Below are 18,386 nucleotides of genomic sequence, written 5' to 3' on the forward strand. Positions count from 1 at the left end.
TACAATATGTTCCACCGGCCATGCAAATAATTTCGGGCTCACATGAATTCACCCTGGCGTCGTCATCACCAGGACGAAGGCCTCTCCCATTGACCTCCACCTCACCGGCTCCTGCGCTAGCGGTGGCACTTAATCCCGTTAAAGTTTGTAGTCTCATCCCAATAGATGATTTTCTGTGGCCCCCTTGATACGTTTGCCCTTTCTTGGAGTCTACTCCGTCACCATACGGGACTGTCGCATCATCATTGCTTTCGCATTGTCAAGTACATGCACACTTTCTCTTTCCGAATCCAGCTAGGATACCATTCGTAGCTGAAGCAAACCACGAAAAAGTACACTAAAAATAATTTCAAAGGGAGGCAGTTGGGAAAGCGCATCCACTTACCCTTCTCAATTCCGCTGCTCTTCCTTTGCGATATTTCTTCCCATACTACTTTCATTCTCCTCCTACTCTCTGTGTAGCAGCCGGAGCGGGTGTTATTAAGCTTGGAAAATGAAAGAACACAGAGTATGCTTTTAGCGTGGCTAGAATAACTGTTTTATTTAAAACTTAAAACCTCGCCATCACAATGCAGAAAGCACGAATTTTTAACGCATCAAAAATTTATGAAGAAGATCCTTACGGGAAGACTGATGTTTTTCTAAGGAATGCAGCGATGGGCTCGCAAACCAGGATAGGACGGTGTTTAGGAACGGCGGGAGTTTGAAGAACACATTAGTGGAGGCTGAATAAGCTTTTCAATCACTCCCATGAAAACGTATCCCATGGCGTTTTTGCAGAGAAAAGAAATCGGGAGGACCTAACAAGCTCCTGCGTGCCACCCCAGAGCAGAACGGCATAGCAGCAAGCCTCCGAAGTGCGTATCTTGCCTCTGGCACAAACACAGCTTTTTGGTTAAATATAATCAACTGATTTTCGTGAAAAATGCATTAGACGTAAAAACGCAAGGCAACGCTAAGTGATTACGTTTGTAAGGACAAAATTTTGCAACTAGGATTATAAAAACGGCAGTGAAAAACTACAAGGGGCCTTAGAATGTCATGCCTGTTTCGAGAACAAGAGCATGACACTGCTTTTTGTGTATGATATGCCTTCGATGTTAGGGTCTACAAGGCTGGCTTAAAAAAAATTATTGCCATTAAAATACGCCCACCAAAACCGTGTTTTGCGCCAGCAATGGACGCCCTTATTCCAGTCAATTTTCCAGTAAATTCGAGACACTTTCATTGAGCCCAATATGGCAATATCGCTCTCTATAAACACAAAATCAAGAAAAAGCCTTTGCACTCATGTACTGCGGCACGTTTTTTATGAATTGTCAAACGGTAAATAACGGTTACACATATGATTAACTTACTGGCGCTCTTTAGACTTCTGCAGGTGTCACTTTGTTACAAACCTATATTGGGGGGCAAGTAAAATAGATGGCATATATTACCCTAATTTTTATGACATCGTTTTACATATCTGGTCTACACTGCGCCTCAATTTGAATTACTTTTCTCACCGGGATGGCAGACATAATAAGGAAAATGAGACCTGGATGATGCAGACCTTCTTTCCGACCATTAAATTATCTCTTAGCAGGTAAAGTGTCATTCTTTTAGAGGCAAAATAACAGCAACAATCTCTCGGATGCATTCTATTCTGCCCCTTCAGCGACAGGTGTTCCTAATCTTACGGTCGATTGTGAACTGAATCCTATGCGTTCAGCGAGAATGTTTCAAGAAAATGGCAATGCTGCGCACCCGCTTAATATAGAACGGATCGAAACAGCACGCAGACCCGGAACTCACTGCATCCAAAAGGCGGCCATTATTGGCCTCATTAATATGTCCACTCGTGGGGCATGCATGTTTGATTCGATGCGCGCTACGCGCCTTCAAAAGAAGACGCTAAAAAGAGAGCTTGTCACATCTACCCTATTGATTCGACTTTCCGACGTGCCAGGGTCCGCGGCGTAAACGCCGGTTCGTTCGTGACAGGAAGCTTGCCACTAAGCGCTGAAAAAGTAGCATACGGTTGCAACACGTGATGAAAGGCGCAGACAATAGCCTATAAATCTAATTGTTTTCTACGTGCCACGGGAACGAAAATATTGACTTGAGCCGCTTGTAAATTGTAAAGAAGGTCAGGAAAAGTGCAAGACTTGAATCACCCAAATCCGAAAATGGTACTTAAAAAAAACTGCAACTACCTACGGAAAGGCCTCGATATCGAAGGATACTAGAACACTTCGTTCATTCACGATGAAAGAGAGTGTGGGTTTGGGTTCAAGAAAATTCGTACTCGTGGCGTGGGTTCCTGGACAGAAATCCTTTTTTTCGTCAACGTCCAAGCTACTACGTCCGTAGCGTGAAGCAAGGAATCCACGCTTGCTTCTAAAGCATGCGCAGCTTTTCTACACAGCTGCGAATCATTTAGCAAGGTGCATAGTTTTCTTTTACAGAGCGACAGCGACGCTGGTGTTCATGACACTTCTTCCTTGCGGTTCTAAAAGTGAGCCTTGAAAGCACCAAAAACATAGAGCTTGGAGAAACGCAATTAGAATAGGCTGAGCTCACGTAACCATTTTCGAAGTTATGCTGGTCACGAAAGCACATCACATCACTGTCGATTGTTTCAGGCTGAGAGAGGAGAAAGGATTGCGGGATGGAAACATGTAACGCAAAGAAAAGGGAAAAAGTCGTTGCTGCACTTCACTCCGCGCAGATGCACTGCGGAAGATGGAAGTTTTGGGGTGGATACCATGACTACGCTCTTTTCTAGCCTGCTCTGCAGTGCGCTGTCTCGTGAGTCTCACTGTGCGAACAACTCAACGGATTTTCCGCGTTGAATTTTTGACTCCTTTTAACTTTTTTAATGTTTTACATGTTTTATTTGATCCTATCGATTGCCGTGCGACGCTAATTCTGTTACAATTCTTTAATAACACTATTGAGATTAAGTGAGCCTGAATTCAAGAGGACAATATGACGAACTGCGCCTTTTAAGGGCAAGACGATGCTGAGTTAGATTTCTTGGCAGTGACAGCAACATCTCTTTACCATTTTAATTTTTAAGATAATGAACCTATAAGTCGACAGATGGCCCTGCTTGAAAAAAACTCACTCTTTCTGCGCTTCGCTCAAATGACGTAGTGAGAGCGAAATTTGAGAATTAAGACTGGAAATATGGTGCGAATTGTGCAAGCCGAGAAAGGAAAAAAATATTTCGCCTAGCAGCAGGTCTGGAATGAAATGAAAGTGAAAAGACAGGGTTAACATCAATAGAGATGGCATATGGTGACCCATGATGTTTGCTCTTTTTTGTTGCCCTTTCAGACACGAGCAGAACATCCAGAGCTGTAAGGCGAGAAGCACTGAGGTCGCGCAACATGCGATAACCTGAGATGTGGCCTAACCCTGGAATCTGAAAAGAAACAGGATCTTTTTTGCTTCATCCTAGCGGTAATATTACCGACAAGATCCCATTTCTTAGGTTCCCTGTAGATCACCCACGATGCGCATCTAGCAGCTGCTCATTGTGCGTGTTATTCAAGCAGGGTTGACATAAAGCTACCTCTAGACCCCTAGGAGAAGTTTCGAAGTGACGTTGAGGGTGGTATTATTGTGAGATGTGATTCAGGCTCAGATTCTTGCCTCTTTATTTTCACTATTCTGCTCATCATCTGTTAGGCTATTTTTTTGCTTGCTTCGGTTTTTTATCCGGATGTTTTCTAGCCTCATGCGTTTTTGGATTCCGTGACATGAACCTATACTTTACTTACCCTCGTGGGCGCCGGAGGAAACCGCACTCCTTTCCTATCTATCTGGAGACCTGTGCGTCAGGGAGAGGGAAAAGAAGTGCCACAGTGGAGCCTGGATCGGTGCCAAGGCAGGTAGAGGCGAGGAGACTCCTGTGCTGACAGCAGACATTCGTGTCGTGACACGTAGCATTAAAAGAATGCTAGGTCGACAGAAGACGCGCACAAAAAGTATCAGAGAAAACGAGATCGAGCTGAACGAAAACAAAGATGTGGCGGAAGACAGCGCCTTTACATGGGTGTCTGGTATAGAGCAAAAAGCCGACGGAAAAAGACATACGTAACAAAGCGAAACAATGCACGGAGGAAAAGGCATAGCAGCGTGGGTTGGCAGCATTCCGTCATCAAAAAGCAGAAAAACGAATCGAGAAGCGAGAAGGTAAGCGGGCAGCACGTCGGGGGGCGGCGAAATAAACGCAAATCACATACACGCATCATAAAAGGCGGAGGAAGGCGATAGAGGAGGCAGAGTGAAGCGGAGAACAAGGAGAGGGGCTGGTGTCGGCTACGGTTGGGCCATCGATTTGCTTATGAAGGTATGCACATATAAATGACAACGTACCTTTGTTTCCTTCAGATTCCAGAAATTGTATTCAAACAACCCACCCCGCCCTCACAGCGGAAAGAAGCACACGATAAAAATAGGCTGAGAATAGGAGAGAGAGCGAAAGGTTGTCTGTGTGTCGTGCACAGGGGAAATAACTGTCATTGCCTTTCAAATCGCGTCTACGATAGTATTTGCTCTCACTGATTTTTCATACAAAGGCCGCAGGCGCTGCGATCACTTTTATATTTTTGAAGTCTATTCTATTCTAACTCCCAAACAACAGTACCGAAAATTGTATATTAACGTATATTATTGTATATTATGAGAAGAATAAGGGAACACAAGAATGACGTCAAGAAAGGTCGCATTTCCTGCAACGCACTTGCAGAGCATGCCCAAATGATGCAGCACTCCATTGACTGGGAGAACGCCACAATCTTGGACACGAAGAAACCTTTATCTTCGCGATTACTTCTTTAATCATTTTACATACAGACGACCAAGAATGCTATCAATGGGACGAGAGGGAATCTCCCCGATATCTACGCCCACTCACTGTGCAGTCAAGTCCGCTTATAAGTAGCGGCCCATTCCGCCCATCCTCATTGTGAACAAGGAACTCGTACGGGTCTCGAAACGTCATGTGTTAAATATTTTTTTTTTGCGAGTGTATGTTTCTTGTGCTTCCAATATGCTTCCCTCTCGCCAGACAGGATTCTGTCGAACCCTTGATTATTAACAAAACCACTTAGTTGTTCTTACGTCATAATACATGACTTGCTGTGGAGCTCGGGAGAACAGTTTAAATCGCGCTTCTGCAGTATCTAACCATTACGGAGTAAGCAAAACACTTATTAGGTGTTCAGCAGTCGCACTTAATTGAACCATGAAGTCAGAAACTTCTCCACCTCTGTTTTGTTAGGAGTGGGCTCGGCGCACGCTCTTCATCCCCTCCTCCATCTTTCCGCTGCTACCGTGGCGCGTCATGGAGATATTCTGAGTTGACGCAGCACTCTGCACTATCATTTTATTCCTTCTGGCAAAGTTCAAATCGCCATTATAAAGCATTTCTGGCCACCTATAGCTGCCTGCGATAGAAACCGCCGTCTGAGATCCGGCATTGTAAAGCCCGCTAGTTCTCCGCTACTGGCGCGCTGTAAACGTAATCGATCTTCTCGACTCGTCGTGGTGCCGTCGCGCGAAAAGAAAAAAAGGTAAAAGCTAAAGTCCAAAGAGTTTTGCTGCATTCCATTTTTGTGCACTCTCGCTGGGAAGTTCACACGATGTGATCCTGTGGTTTCCCGAGGTAATATGACGAAGCGCCTAGAGAGCGTTATGGATCAAAAACCTGAGCGATAGAGAAAAAGTGACCGCGGAGATGTTCATTTAGTTCGAATGATTTTACTTGGTTGGATTCCGTTCCCGGTAATCATCAAAGTACGTTTCAATCGCTGATTTAATATCGCATGACTGCACTGCAATTGTGGTCTCGCTTTGTAAGCATGCCGTATTTAAAATTGAACTTGCATGCGAGCTTTTGGTATTATATAAAGCAGTTTTCAAGTTGCTGAAATTGATTCTTGCTGTGAACGAGTCAGCCATGACGTTAACGTTTCAGTACGCTCGAGCGGCTGACGGACACTCATTCTGCACGGCCGTACGTGAAAGGGTCGGTATACGCAAACTAGGCAGAAGTAATTGAAGAAAAGTACGGTGTAAATGGTTTGGGGGGGGGGGGGGGGGGGCAGACGTAAATAGTGCATCAGCAGATCAAATTACAAGACTTTATTATTGTCTTGCTTGCACAGCCTCCCCCACCCAACCCACTTACTTCTTTTAGAATGCACTCTTGCATGGTACTTGCAATAGGAATTTGTCAACAGCCCACGCATCATGCTAGGATGCTGACTGCCCTTCTCGAGGTCATCGGGCTTATACTAAGTCTCACCTATCGGTCATCGGGCAGTCGACAAATCGGTCTTCGAAGGGAGATCTGTCAGCGTAAATTAGTTCGAGCGGAAAACTACTCATGCATTCGCTTCTCTCGATAAAAAACCATGGGGGCCTAATGCCACCTTAAGTATAACTCTTGTATGGGCTAGATAATACTTGAGAATTTACAAAAAATGACGGTGCCACAGACGAAGACCAAGGAAGCACACAAAAGAGGCGCCGGTCCTGTAGTTTTGTGTGCCTGTTTTGTCTTCGTCGGTCGCGCCTTCTTTTTTTGTAAATTCCACCTTAAGCGGGCAATGCGATAGCGGTATGTTCTGGATCCAGTGAACATGTATGAAAGTTGGCGAAGACGACGCCAACCAAAACAAAGCGCGAGTCGCCCCGCCGTGGGCATGTGCCATTAAGCCTGATGACATCATAATCATCATCACTGGCGTTTACTGACGCCGGATGTTCAGCTGCGGCGATTGAGAAAGACGAAGAAGGCGTTCCGAACGGTAGCCTTGTTAGCTGTATACAAAATTTTGTCACATGTCCAAAAATGCTCGATTCTATTCCTGGTAATTCATAATTCTTTATTTCATTTGACTTTTCCTATTTTTATCTTCATTTAGTCTTCTCACGCCTATTTTTTTCCGCGCAAATACCTCATTGGGATTATCTACTGAACCTTGGCCAATCCCCCTGCGTGGGTATGTGCCATGCTTACTAAGGAGAAGAAGAATGGTAGCCTTCTTTCCTCAAGATCTCTCAAGATCTCCTCAAGAAGAACAACAATAACAAGATTTCTCAGTATTCGTGATTTTCTTTTTCTCTCAGATTCCTCTATATTTATGAGCCGCTTGAGATAAACCTGGATGAGTTTTTTTCCTGTTTGGATCTGCACCAAACCTTGGCCAGTCACCCACCGTGGGTGTGTGCCACTGTTTTTGAAGCAACAACAATAAAATGTTCTCCAACAAGAATCTGCTGCATACCTATGGCGTCATGCAGCAGTAATACGTGCTGTACTGTCCTTCTATGTCTGCCTGTGGTTAAGGTCGTCTTCTATTCCCTGTTTCCGCATGCGCATCTTATTTTATATCCCTACCGCTTTCAGTAGACTCGAGAGGTTCTGCATTCTGTCATCGACTGGAGTGACATTAGTTCCATCGGACAGTTTAAAATGTCGCATGTATAGATGGTTACATGCAGGTCAGCGTAAACAAAAGCAAAATTCGTTAGCACTAAGAACGACCAGCAAAAAACAGTCGGTGCATCATAATTGATCCGTAGCCGAAGGTATTCAAGATGAAACTTCTGTGAGTTGGAGAATATCTGGAGGGTGTGTACATTTGGGGCGCCCTACGATATTGTGGCAGTGTGACGTAATTCATGGCTGAAAACTAGATGCCGACATTTAATCCGGATATTTTGTTCACACTGACAGATGGTTTCACCGTGAGTGATGTTTCCTATCTTTTCACGTTGTCTGGAAATGAGTGCCTCGTTTCAATTCTCTGAAGGCCGCCATTGCGTCTATGGTGCCACAAAGTAGGTCATATTATACGTCACTGCCATACTCCACGCTTTAATCATTGCCGGCGTTTTGGCCACTTTGAGGAAGAGTACGTCATTTCCTATGCGGACAAGTTGCGGGAAGGCTCTCATCCTATGAATGAAGGTACACCGGAGCATTGCATGGAGAATATTTATGTACTGGATGCGACTTGCTGCCTATCTTAAGCGGCAACTATTGGATCAGTTAATGCTGCATTGTGAAAAGATGAAGCCACGGCTTCTGGTGCCGCACTTGCTGCAGACGTGCTTGTTGTATTCCAGCCTTCTCCCAAAGAACATCTGCCTCCTGATGCCGATTTGCACGCGGGGCCTCCTGCAGCGGAAACGTCTGTCACATGTACCTCTGTTGTGAAGATCGTTGATTTTCTTAAGAGCAGAGTTTGAGCTACTGCGACATCGCCAGGCTCTGTTCTGCAATGAAGTCTGATGGCGTGAGTAGATTCACCAGGGAATAGCCTGAAAACCAGCGCTGTGCTCTATAGCCTGACGAGTGTTCAGTCGCAGACCCATGCTGTGAAAGGTTGGCTGTGAATTGGTGCATGTCGCGAACATCTAGATATCGTGAGGAGGCGGAAGACGTTCTCCCTGCCAGGCATAGTTTCCGGCAAAGCCTCCAAGAACAAGGCATCGCGTAACTCCATACCAAGAAGAAAGGAAGCTGCATCAAGAGAGATCTCGCCCTCTAGCTCTTTGCCCCTTTACCTCATGGATACATCATTTCATTGCCAGTACTACATCATGGTGACCGGCCAGCAAACGAACTTCGCAACTCTGAATGCCTATGGACGCCGCACTCGGCAAAAACAGGTACAACTACGCCGGCTGTTTTCGGGCAGTCGGCCCGACTTTGTCGCTGTACAGGAGGCAAATATAGAGAGTGATGCGACAGGAATAGTCCTCCTGCCTTTCATAGCAAATTAAGATGTGTGTGTCTCACTAGGCCAGTCTTTCAGCGGCTTGCCTGCTATTCCTGAGAAAGAGCATACACTATTTATACCCTGTGTGCTGACTAGACGCAGAGGGGCGGTTCATATGGTTGTTACAGTAGCACCAGAAGCCTTGCCTAGACCTTTCAGGGTCTTTCGCGGGAATACTCCTCCAAGGATTGAGTGTTTCGTGGACGTAACGGCGCCAAAAAGCTGTAAAGAAGAGTGATCAAAATGCCAAATGAACATGAGCGTCAAAACGCCGCGTTGTAAAATGTTCGTCTTGTTCAGAAGGCAGAGAACATTTAGGAGTCGGGTAATTTGCGGAAAAAAATTCCGGCGTAATTACGCAAGTCAGTCCCCAGAAATGCGTGGAAATGCATAACAACGTGTTGTTCTATCTTCTGGAATAAACACCAATCGACTCGGTTGAGCTTTAGACCACATGCTTTTGATTTCCAGCGCTCGCCGCGCATTCTATAAACTTTTCTGCCGAATGTAATTGGTAATCATGAGGCATTGATACTGGAGAAAAAATAAGTTTGGTTCGGTTTATGGGCGTTTAACGTCCCAAAGCGACTCAGGCTATGAGGGACGTCGTAGTGAAGGGCTCCGGAAAAGTCGACCGCCTGGGGTTCTTTAACGTGCACTGACTTCGCACAGTACACGGGCCTCTAGAATTTCGCCTCCATCGAAATTCGACCGCTACTGCCGGGATACAAAATAAGTGTTCGTAAAAAAATCACATAAACACATACATCAGCATTGCTCAACTTACTCCCAAACTTGTCTACTGCAAAATTTTGGGCAATTCATTTCTTGACTGAATGGTTTACTCTAGATCGAAGTGAGAATATATCCCCGATCGGCGGCACTGCATAAAACAGTCCTTTGTGTGGATGAGTAACTGCCTTTGAAAGTGGGAAACAGAGAAGGGAATGACTGCAGTGCGTGAAATATTCAGTGTTACAAAAGTAGTTAAAAGGAAAACGAATAGTGAAGTCACAGAAATATTAGTGTCGCGCGCCCCTGGACCATAGCAGAGACAAGAGCAGGCGCCGAAAATTAAGAAAGCCCGGAAGACAAATGGGGCTGCCGGAAAGAGGCTTTACAAAGGCAGAGCATGGCTTATCGCGTAATCGCCAGACTCTTAATTCGCCCCTTTTTGAACAAGTTACAACCACACTGGTGCCCTTTTGCCTCCACTCTTTCTGTCATCCACTGCTTCTTCAAAGCGCACTCTTGCGGCTATGCTTGATTTGAGTAGTTTCTTGTAGCGCTGTCAAGGCTTTGAAGCACGAAGAAACGTTTTCCTTGCCCTGCGGATAATAGTACAGGTATAATGCCTCCTCCCTGACTGCAGAATCACTACATGTACAGGTGGCGTTTATTGTGCCATTGTCAGTCTTCTAAGTGCGTACAAGAAAATGAGTCACTTTTTCTGTCTTGATATATTCCGTCCAAGAACAATACCATTAAAAATACCTATCTACTTTCTTTTATGTCTCCTCATAAAAACACTGTAAAAAACAAAAAAAAAATTGAAGGATGTAATCTCCGCTCTAAGGGTATGATGGAGTACCATAATGGGTTAATGCCCGTTTATGCAGAATTGGTCATTCTCTAATTATCATTCGTAGATTTCCGGGAGTCCCCATACCCCTGCTGGCGCAGTGGTGCGGTGGTTATGCGATGCGCCAGTGCCCTTTGATGGGATATGTTGACACCAGTTGGAGTTGTGCTAATAGAGTTGCTCTTTCCGAACAACCTTTCGGGACCAGTCATAAATTTAGCTGCCCTCTGCCACGGTGCGTAGTTTGCTCACAATCCGGTGGGCAGGTTGTGATGAGGCTACAAGGTCACGCCACCTAGGTGGCCCACCTGCCTCCTAGGTTGCTTCTCTGAGAATTTTTGGTGTATTTTTCGCTCGTGGTTAACGGCGCCAAAGCCGCCGACGGCGAAGCCGGATTTTCTGTGACACGATGTCCTTAACGCTATTGCGTTAAAAAGATGCATCGTCAAACACATATTTGAGCCTAGCGTTTACGTTCTAGAAACAACCATTTTGTGGCACGTTACACTGGATATCACATGAGCACTGTGAGTTCAATGTGCGCACACACACACATAAAATGATTACGATGATGGTGTTGATAATCATAATTATGACTGCGTGTGCATTTGCGAACGTTGAAATTTCTGATGGGATACTCAGCGTAGCGTTGTGGCATCTGGTTATTATCATGTTAACCACTTTTGTCAACAAACCGGAGTGTCACTTAAGCCTAAGGGCTGCCAAATCGTCAAAGCAGATAAAAACGGGGCAGATTTATTGTCCATTCATATCTTCGAAGGTCATATAAAGCAAAGTGAAACTCATGGTTTCATTTATAGCCAGTCAACGTATCTCGATGCATCGCACTTGCATTGTTTGCACTGCTGTTACTTATCGATTGACGTGCTTTACACTGCGTACTGCCACGGCAACAGGTACGCTTCAGTTGGAACCAGTGTAGAGCCCTGGACGCATGACAACTTCGCACTTACTGCTCGATTTCGTCATCTACTCCTTTTCTTGACGTGCCTTGTTCTTCGTCTCCTCTGCGCTCTTGTTTCCGACCTACTTTTTCCTCTACAAACAGTACTGCTTGCGCCCGCCTACACCCGTTGGCCTCCTCTGCCAAAAGATGGCATAAACGGGGCGTACAGCGCGACGTTAGCCTTTCGTCCTGCAAAAACAGCCCTCAGTGTGGAAGATGCTTCGCTCTGTCATTTTTGTTTAAGACTGGCGGTGCGCTGTACAGATTTTCTCTGCTACAAAACGAAAGCGTATTCGAGGTCACGCTTCAGTCCTTGGAGTTAATAACCCGACTTGGCCACTGTGAAAGTTTTTTCTTCATTTCTTGCTCATATTGGGCATTGCTCGTTAGAGGCACAATTCTCTTCTTCTTTTCGAGATGCCTGTACTCCTTTTATAAAGAACTTTATAAGTGTAGTGTTCTGAACTAAAGCTTCCTCTCCGGTGTTTCGCTTATGAGCAGCAGCTGTTTGCTATAAAGTCTGCCGAGAAAATTTGGAGAACAAGCTTTAATACGCCGTCTTTGTTTTGTTTCTTCCTTTGTTTGGTTTGGTTTATAGGGGTTTAACGTCCCAAAGCGACTCAGGCTATGAGAGACGCCGTAGTGAAGGGCTCCAGAAATTTCGACCACCTGGGGTTCTTTTACGCGCACTGACATCGCACAGCACACGGGCCTCTAGAATTTAGCCTCCATCGAAATTCGACCACGGCGGCCGGGATCGAACCCGCGTCTTTCGGGCCAGCAGCCGAGCGCCGTAACCACTATACGCCACCGCGGTGACTGTTTCTTCCTTTGTAATCACGGCTGTACTTGTATCGCGGTACATGTAGACCTCCTTTTAGAAGCATTGGGAAAGGTCCCCCGTATAACTGCAAACACGAAAGAAGCAGAAGCCTTCAGCTAACTCTATGGTTCAGAGGGTTGTAACAGAAAAAAGAAATTCTCATGCACTGACAGAGCGCACTCAAGTCTTTGTTACCTTAATTCCTCTCATGTGCACCCTATTAATGAGTGCTGCAGGAATGATTCCAAGGAACTGAATCACGATTTACTCTTGCACGAAGAACTCACTACAGCTATAACGATACAGCAGCAAGAACACAGTCAGTCACGGCAGAACCTACGTGCAGAGACTAAAACAGTAGCCTAACAGGCCGTCGAGGTAGAATGATTTAGAAATAGTTGCTGCGTGGTCAGCCCTTTGTCGCCTTGATTTTACTGGTGCGACATGCCTGTACCGAGAACGGGTCAGTAGTGGAGGACGATATGTGTTAAAAATATTCGCTGGGATTACATCCGCTCTAAAGAAACGGCATAACACCGAGAAGTATCGACCTTAATCTTTCCCATTTAACATGGGAAGCACAACGACCATCCTCAAATAGTCGTGCGGAAAAAACAAAACAAAAAACTACTTTGGTTTCGTACATACAATATTATATTGCAGCTCTTGATGACAGATTTTTATGGCGCAAGGGCTGCTTTTTCGGCAAGGGGCGCCACGGCACAAGGGTAGTTTCATCCACGCAAGGTTTGGTCAAAGACCCAGTTTGCAAACATTTCAACACCGATATGCCGAGCACCAGACCAGGGGAAAGTTTGTGCCCAGTGTATCACCGGTGGGTACCGGGCGGAACTAAGGACATAAGAACTTTTAAATGAGCGTACCCCTCAATTCTGATTCCGCACAACAGCTAAGTACTGTTAGAGCCGCGGCGCCTGAGTATACGTAAAGGTTTCTGTGCTTTCTGCGTGCGCTCATTCTTTTCTGCCTTCGTTATATTATCTGAGTTATCGTTATCTTAGTATCATAATTTACCGATATAGAGAGTAGAAAAAAACTGCACATAAAAGCGAAGTTGAAAGCCCAGGTCGAGCAGCTAAGCTTGATCTTAGTCTAACGAATGAGAAGGATTTCTTCCGAGCGAAACTTGCCTGAAATTTAAAGTTGAAAGAAAACATTCGGGATCCATTTCTAAAAGACTAGAACGTACACAATAAGAACAAAAATAATTTTGTTCTTTTTCTTCTACCTCGTTGCGAACGCTACTAACTGACACGCTGGCACAGTACTGTTCATTCCTGTGTACCGCGGTGACTACATCATAAATTGTTGCAGTCACGTTAGTGGGTCTTTCTCAGATACTTATAGATAAGTCGCAAAAGGCTTTCCACCCACTTATCGCTGGTGGGAGTTTATATCTTCAGAAAACGTGTTTGTTTTTTCTAGAATGTCTCCATGAAATCCAGAAAAAAAATTCTTCTTGGGCAAGCTTGAAACTCGTCCGCTGGACTTCGTTTTAAGTAACGAAATGTTTCCGCAAACAGTCTATAGAAAAGCATGGTTTGGTTTATGGGGGTTTAACGTCTAAAAGCGACTAAGGCTATGAGAGACGCCGTAGTGAACGACTTCGGAAATTTCGACCACCTGGGGTTCTTTAACGTGCACTGACATCGCACAGTACACGGGCCTCCAGAATTTCGCCTCCGTCGAAATTCGACCGCCGCGGCCGGGAGCGAACCAGCGTCCTTCGGGCCAGCAGCCGAGCGCCATAACCACTCAGCCACCACGGCGGCTCGATAGAAAAACAAAAGTAACTCGAGCCAAAATCTACGTCCTGAATGCATTTTCGTTAGAGCACCTACAAAATAGAGCAGCGTGAGCCTGTACGCACAGTGACTGCTTTTAGTAAACCTCGTTGACTGCACGCAAAAATGAATTGGAAACATTATCGGCAACATTAAGCAGCAAAATCCCGCCGTATCGACCGGAATCGCAATGTTCCTAAGGGCAGATTAGGCAGCGACAACTAAGAAGGTAATAAAAACTCACACACACCTGCGTTCTGTGTAAAACAGTTAGTGGCCTGTTTACTCCTGAAACTTAGCAGAGTGAAAAGTACGCAGCTGAGGTACACTTCGCTGAAGTTAGCGCCAGGGAATAACCCCCGGCGCCGCAGCTTCGACTCCTCGCCAGGCGCTAACGAAAAAAGAAAATCTTGCAACTGATGAAAATAAAAAAGTTCATGCAAGTGGTCAGTGCTCTCAAGGCAGTCAGACGTAGAGCGCTTCCTCCGGGCAAAGACCGGTCGTGAGGCTGGGAAAATTAGATTGCTGTTCTGGGCTGGAAAAGAAAAAGACTACAGCAGTGCTGCGCCCGCGGCCTCTCGTGGGGTGCCGGAAACCAATGTGCAACGGCACACGTTTGCGCTTTTGTTTGTTTCATCTCCCGCCTAATTGACGGATGAAACGAGCCGGACTGTGGCCACCCAAGAGATGCCCCCAAATGTGTTCAATATTTCTCATCGGTCCAGTTCTCGGCCCCTACATCTGGCCGACATCTTGGGCGTACCTCACCACCACTGCTGCGTGGAGCTGCGTTCGACGTCTGGCCGTCGTTTCTGCTCCCACTATTGACGCTTCAACGTCTCTCCGCCTGCCCCGAATTTCTCTTTCTAATCCAGGAAAGGGTTCAGATCTTTCGCCTTAGCTGGCTGGGCTACATTGCGCTAACATCAATTTTTCAGCTGCTTACATTTTCTTCCTTTTATTCCTCCCGTGCTCAGTTCTCATCACCTGGAGCTGGTGAGTTGTGTCGTAATCGTTGCTTGCTATCCATCATTATTTTTTGCTCTGTCCGTGTTTCCATGTCTGGTATAAATTCGTCCGAAACACGGGAAAAGGAAAAGCAAGCAAAGAAGGCTGGAGGGTAGGAGAGTGGAGAAAGAACCAGATCGGCCATCTTAGAAAAAATGTTCCGATTGGCAGAGGCTAGAACGGTTTGTTCTTCCGCCCTTGTGCTCGTGTATTCGGCTTGTGACCCTGCACATAACGAGGTCATCAGTCTACTTGCTGTCTTGTAGGGCCCCGTGCCAATTCCAGTAAAATGGGTCTTGGCGACGCTTCGATACAGATCTCTATGAGAGGCCTTGTCTGAATAGACATTCACAAAATCCTGCGTCTTGAACACAGCGAAAGAATAAAAAACAGGATCCATATAATCAGTGGAATCCTGCGCCTAAATTGATGTTGAGCGAAAGGGATAAAAAAGCAACATAATTCTGTTATAAGTACAAAATGTTCAGAGGACAAGATTATAAGAATAAAATGACCATTGTCGGCAAATTTTTGTTGTGTAAATAAGACCTGGCAAGAGAGTGGCTTCAGATTAGTTTAATCTTTTACTTTAACTTGTTTTGTTTTGATCGAATAAAGGGAAGGTCTGCCTGATGTATTGCTATTACAAGACTGAAAGTACCGGAGAGAAGGTTCCTTTATGACCAATAAAACAAGATGTGAGGCACAGGATTTTATTTAAAGCAACAGAAGAGAAAATATATGCAGTGAGTTTTAAAAGTAATGAAAAATCAAACAAAACACCAAAAAAACAAGACCACGAAATCAGTACAGGTGAACATTATTACGAAATTAGGAATTGAGCATCAGTCGCAAGAAATACCCAAGGACGTATAACCGAAATATCAGTGGCAGGGAACTAGACAGCACTGCAAAGAAGTAATAACACTCACAGCGCGGTAACGAGAGGGGATGGAGGAGCCTCAGTGAGCTTTCCAATGTTTCGATAAAACGACATAGTAGTAGTAGTAGTAATAGTAGTAGTAGCAGTAGACCTTTAATCTGCCATAGTTTGCAGGCCCAGCATGTCGACCGCCTGGGTGACCAGACGGCGCTGTTCTTCTTCCCCTTCAATGCCGAGCCAGTCGAGCCAGGTGGTGATGGACAGAGAAGAGAGACGACATATATTGGTCAGGGCATAGCGTTCGTAATCGGGGGGCTTTAATAGGACCTTCGCTTCGGAGAGGAAGGCCCGGTGAAGGGGAAGAGGGCGTGGAATGGGAGGGATGTTAAGAATGGGATGCGAGAATTTGTCCGGGCATGATGACCGCTAAAAAATATTTATCATTTGACCTGCAAAACTGTGAAACGAAATACGCGAGCTCAGCAGAAAGAAATTCGGGGAAGGGGAGAATGGAGAGATAGAAAACTTGGGCTTGAAAAGCTTTTTCTAGCGAGAGCTACATTGCGCCAGCCGCTTCGCCTTTTCGCGTGATCGCACCTTCCGCCCTGGTCGCAATGCGCGTGGTCGCACTTACCCTTGAGCCGTTGCTTAGCAATCGCCAGACGCCACGGCGCAGCGCCGCCCCGCTCGCCTCACCAGCTGTGCGCATGCGCATGACGTCATAGCGGACCCTCTCGCCTTGCGCGCGGTGAACAGAGTAGCAGCAGCTGTGCGCACGCGCCGTTGAATGACAGGAGGTGTGTATATATACGATCTAGCGGAGGCGCCATCGGCTGCTGAGATATGGGGAGGGAGCAGTCGTCTAAGCTGAAGGAAGCCAGGCTTCGTCGTCGGAAAGAAACAAGCAGGAGGCGGCGAGCCGAAGGAACCGAAGAGGAACGTGCTGAACGTCTCGAGAAGCGTCGTAACGACGACGCGGCTAGACGGGGCCGCTCAACTTCCGACAGCGAATCTACGAGGGTCGAGGACGATGCGTCGACTTGTGCGTCTCTACGCCATCGACAGATTGGAAACAAAGTCTCAATACTTTACTGACCGCCGGAACGGCTTCATTCGGAGCGGCTTCATTGGGATAAAGTTGCGACCATTGCTTAACCATTTGTCTTTCTCTAAGCACAGACAGAGATAAGCCAAGTAAATCCATCAGCCTAAAATTGCTTAACCACAACCGAAGCCTAAGCGTCGCCATGGCCTCTAGCTCTCTCTTTCTGCCAGGTTTAACTAGAGCTAAACTACAGCCTACTTTAAAACCGTTTTCTCGTCAATCGGTTAATCCTTGTCAAGCTCGTTAATCCTCATGCGTGGCGTGTACAGAAAGTGTCCACGCTTTCTCTCCACGGGTAAGCTCGGGTAAAATTGGAGGAGCTCCGCGCAACCTGCAGTCAGTGGGAGGGAGCTTGGGAAAGCTCGGGTGCAACTCTGGTAAGCTTGGGTAATCTGCGAAAAAAGTTGCTCAGGAAGACCGCAAGGTTCGCACAATCTCTAGGGATGGCTGTGACAGGAACAGCCACCTGCTAGTGCAGTGGCGCATCGCTCAACCGCTGCGCCACTGCGCTGTTAGTGGTGTGCGGACTCGCCGCCATCTATGAATATTTATAGATTGACACATTCTGCATATCGGTGCTCCGAATTGTGTACACTTTGGTGAACAACGCGATCTAAGTTACACGAACACACAGAATACCACAGACATAATCAACCACGAAAGCACCAACGGAAACCGCAGTAATGCACAATGCTTTCGCATTCATAGCATGTAAGGAAACTTGAGTGCGCCCGGCAGACTTTTTTTTTTCAACAGATCTGACACATGGCCTCTACCAACTATGTAGCTGGCGCAGACAACATAATATTTTTATCTGATTTCTGTGGATTACCAGTCGGGAGCAAGGTTGTCCGTAAATTGCAATATACGAAGACATGACTGAACAGAACGAAAAGTGGAGCTCATTAGCAAGGTATTGCAAGGTAGCGTGTTCATTACAAGCAAATATCGCTGGATGACAGAAAATTTCATTATCCGCGAGACATGAAACGTTGTAACCTTTTGTTGTGTAAGTTAAAAAGTAATTATAAACATTTTCATTGGCTCTACAGCTTGCAGCGTATACGTTTTTTTTTACTAAGATTCACATACTCATTGATCTGATGCGAACACATGCAGAATATTCTTAAATGGGAAATTATATTTCATTATATCATTAGCTAGAAGAGGTGATGTAGATGTAAGACGAATCACTTTGATGAACTATCTCTTTACTTCTCAGGGGCATAAAACAGAAAAACGCTGCAATCCAAATCGATAAAACTTGGTACACATCATGTACAGTCGAAATAGATATAAAATTATTAAAGCTTTTCTGATTACAGCACGCACCACATTCATCCTCGCTGAAATGAAACTTCTCACGTAGGTGCGGCAAGAGAAAAAGAAAATATTGTTTCCCATAAGTGTGCTTTTCCTTATTTCGC

The sequence above is a fragment of the Amblyomma americanum genome, chromosome 4, assembly GCF_052857255.1.
Source record: "Amblyomma americanum isolate KBUSLIRL-KWMA chromosome 4, ASM5285725v1, whole genome shotgun sequence".
NCBI lineage: Eukaryota > Metazoa > Arthropoda > Arachnida > Ixodida > Ixodidae > Amblyomma > Amblyomma americanum.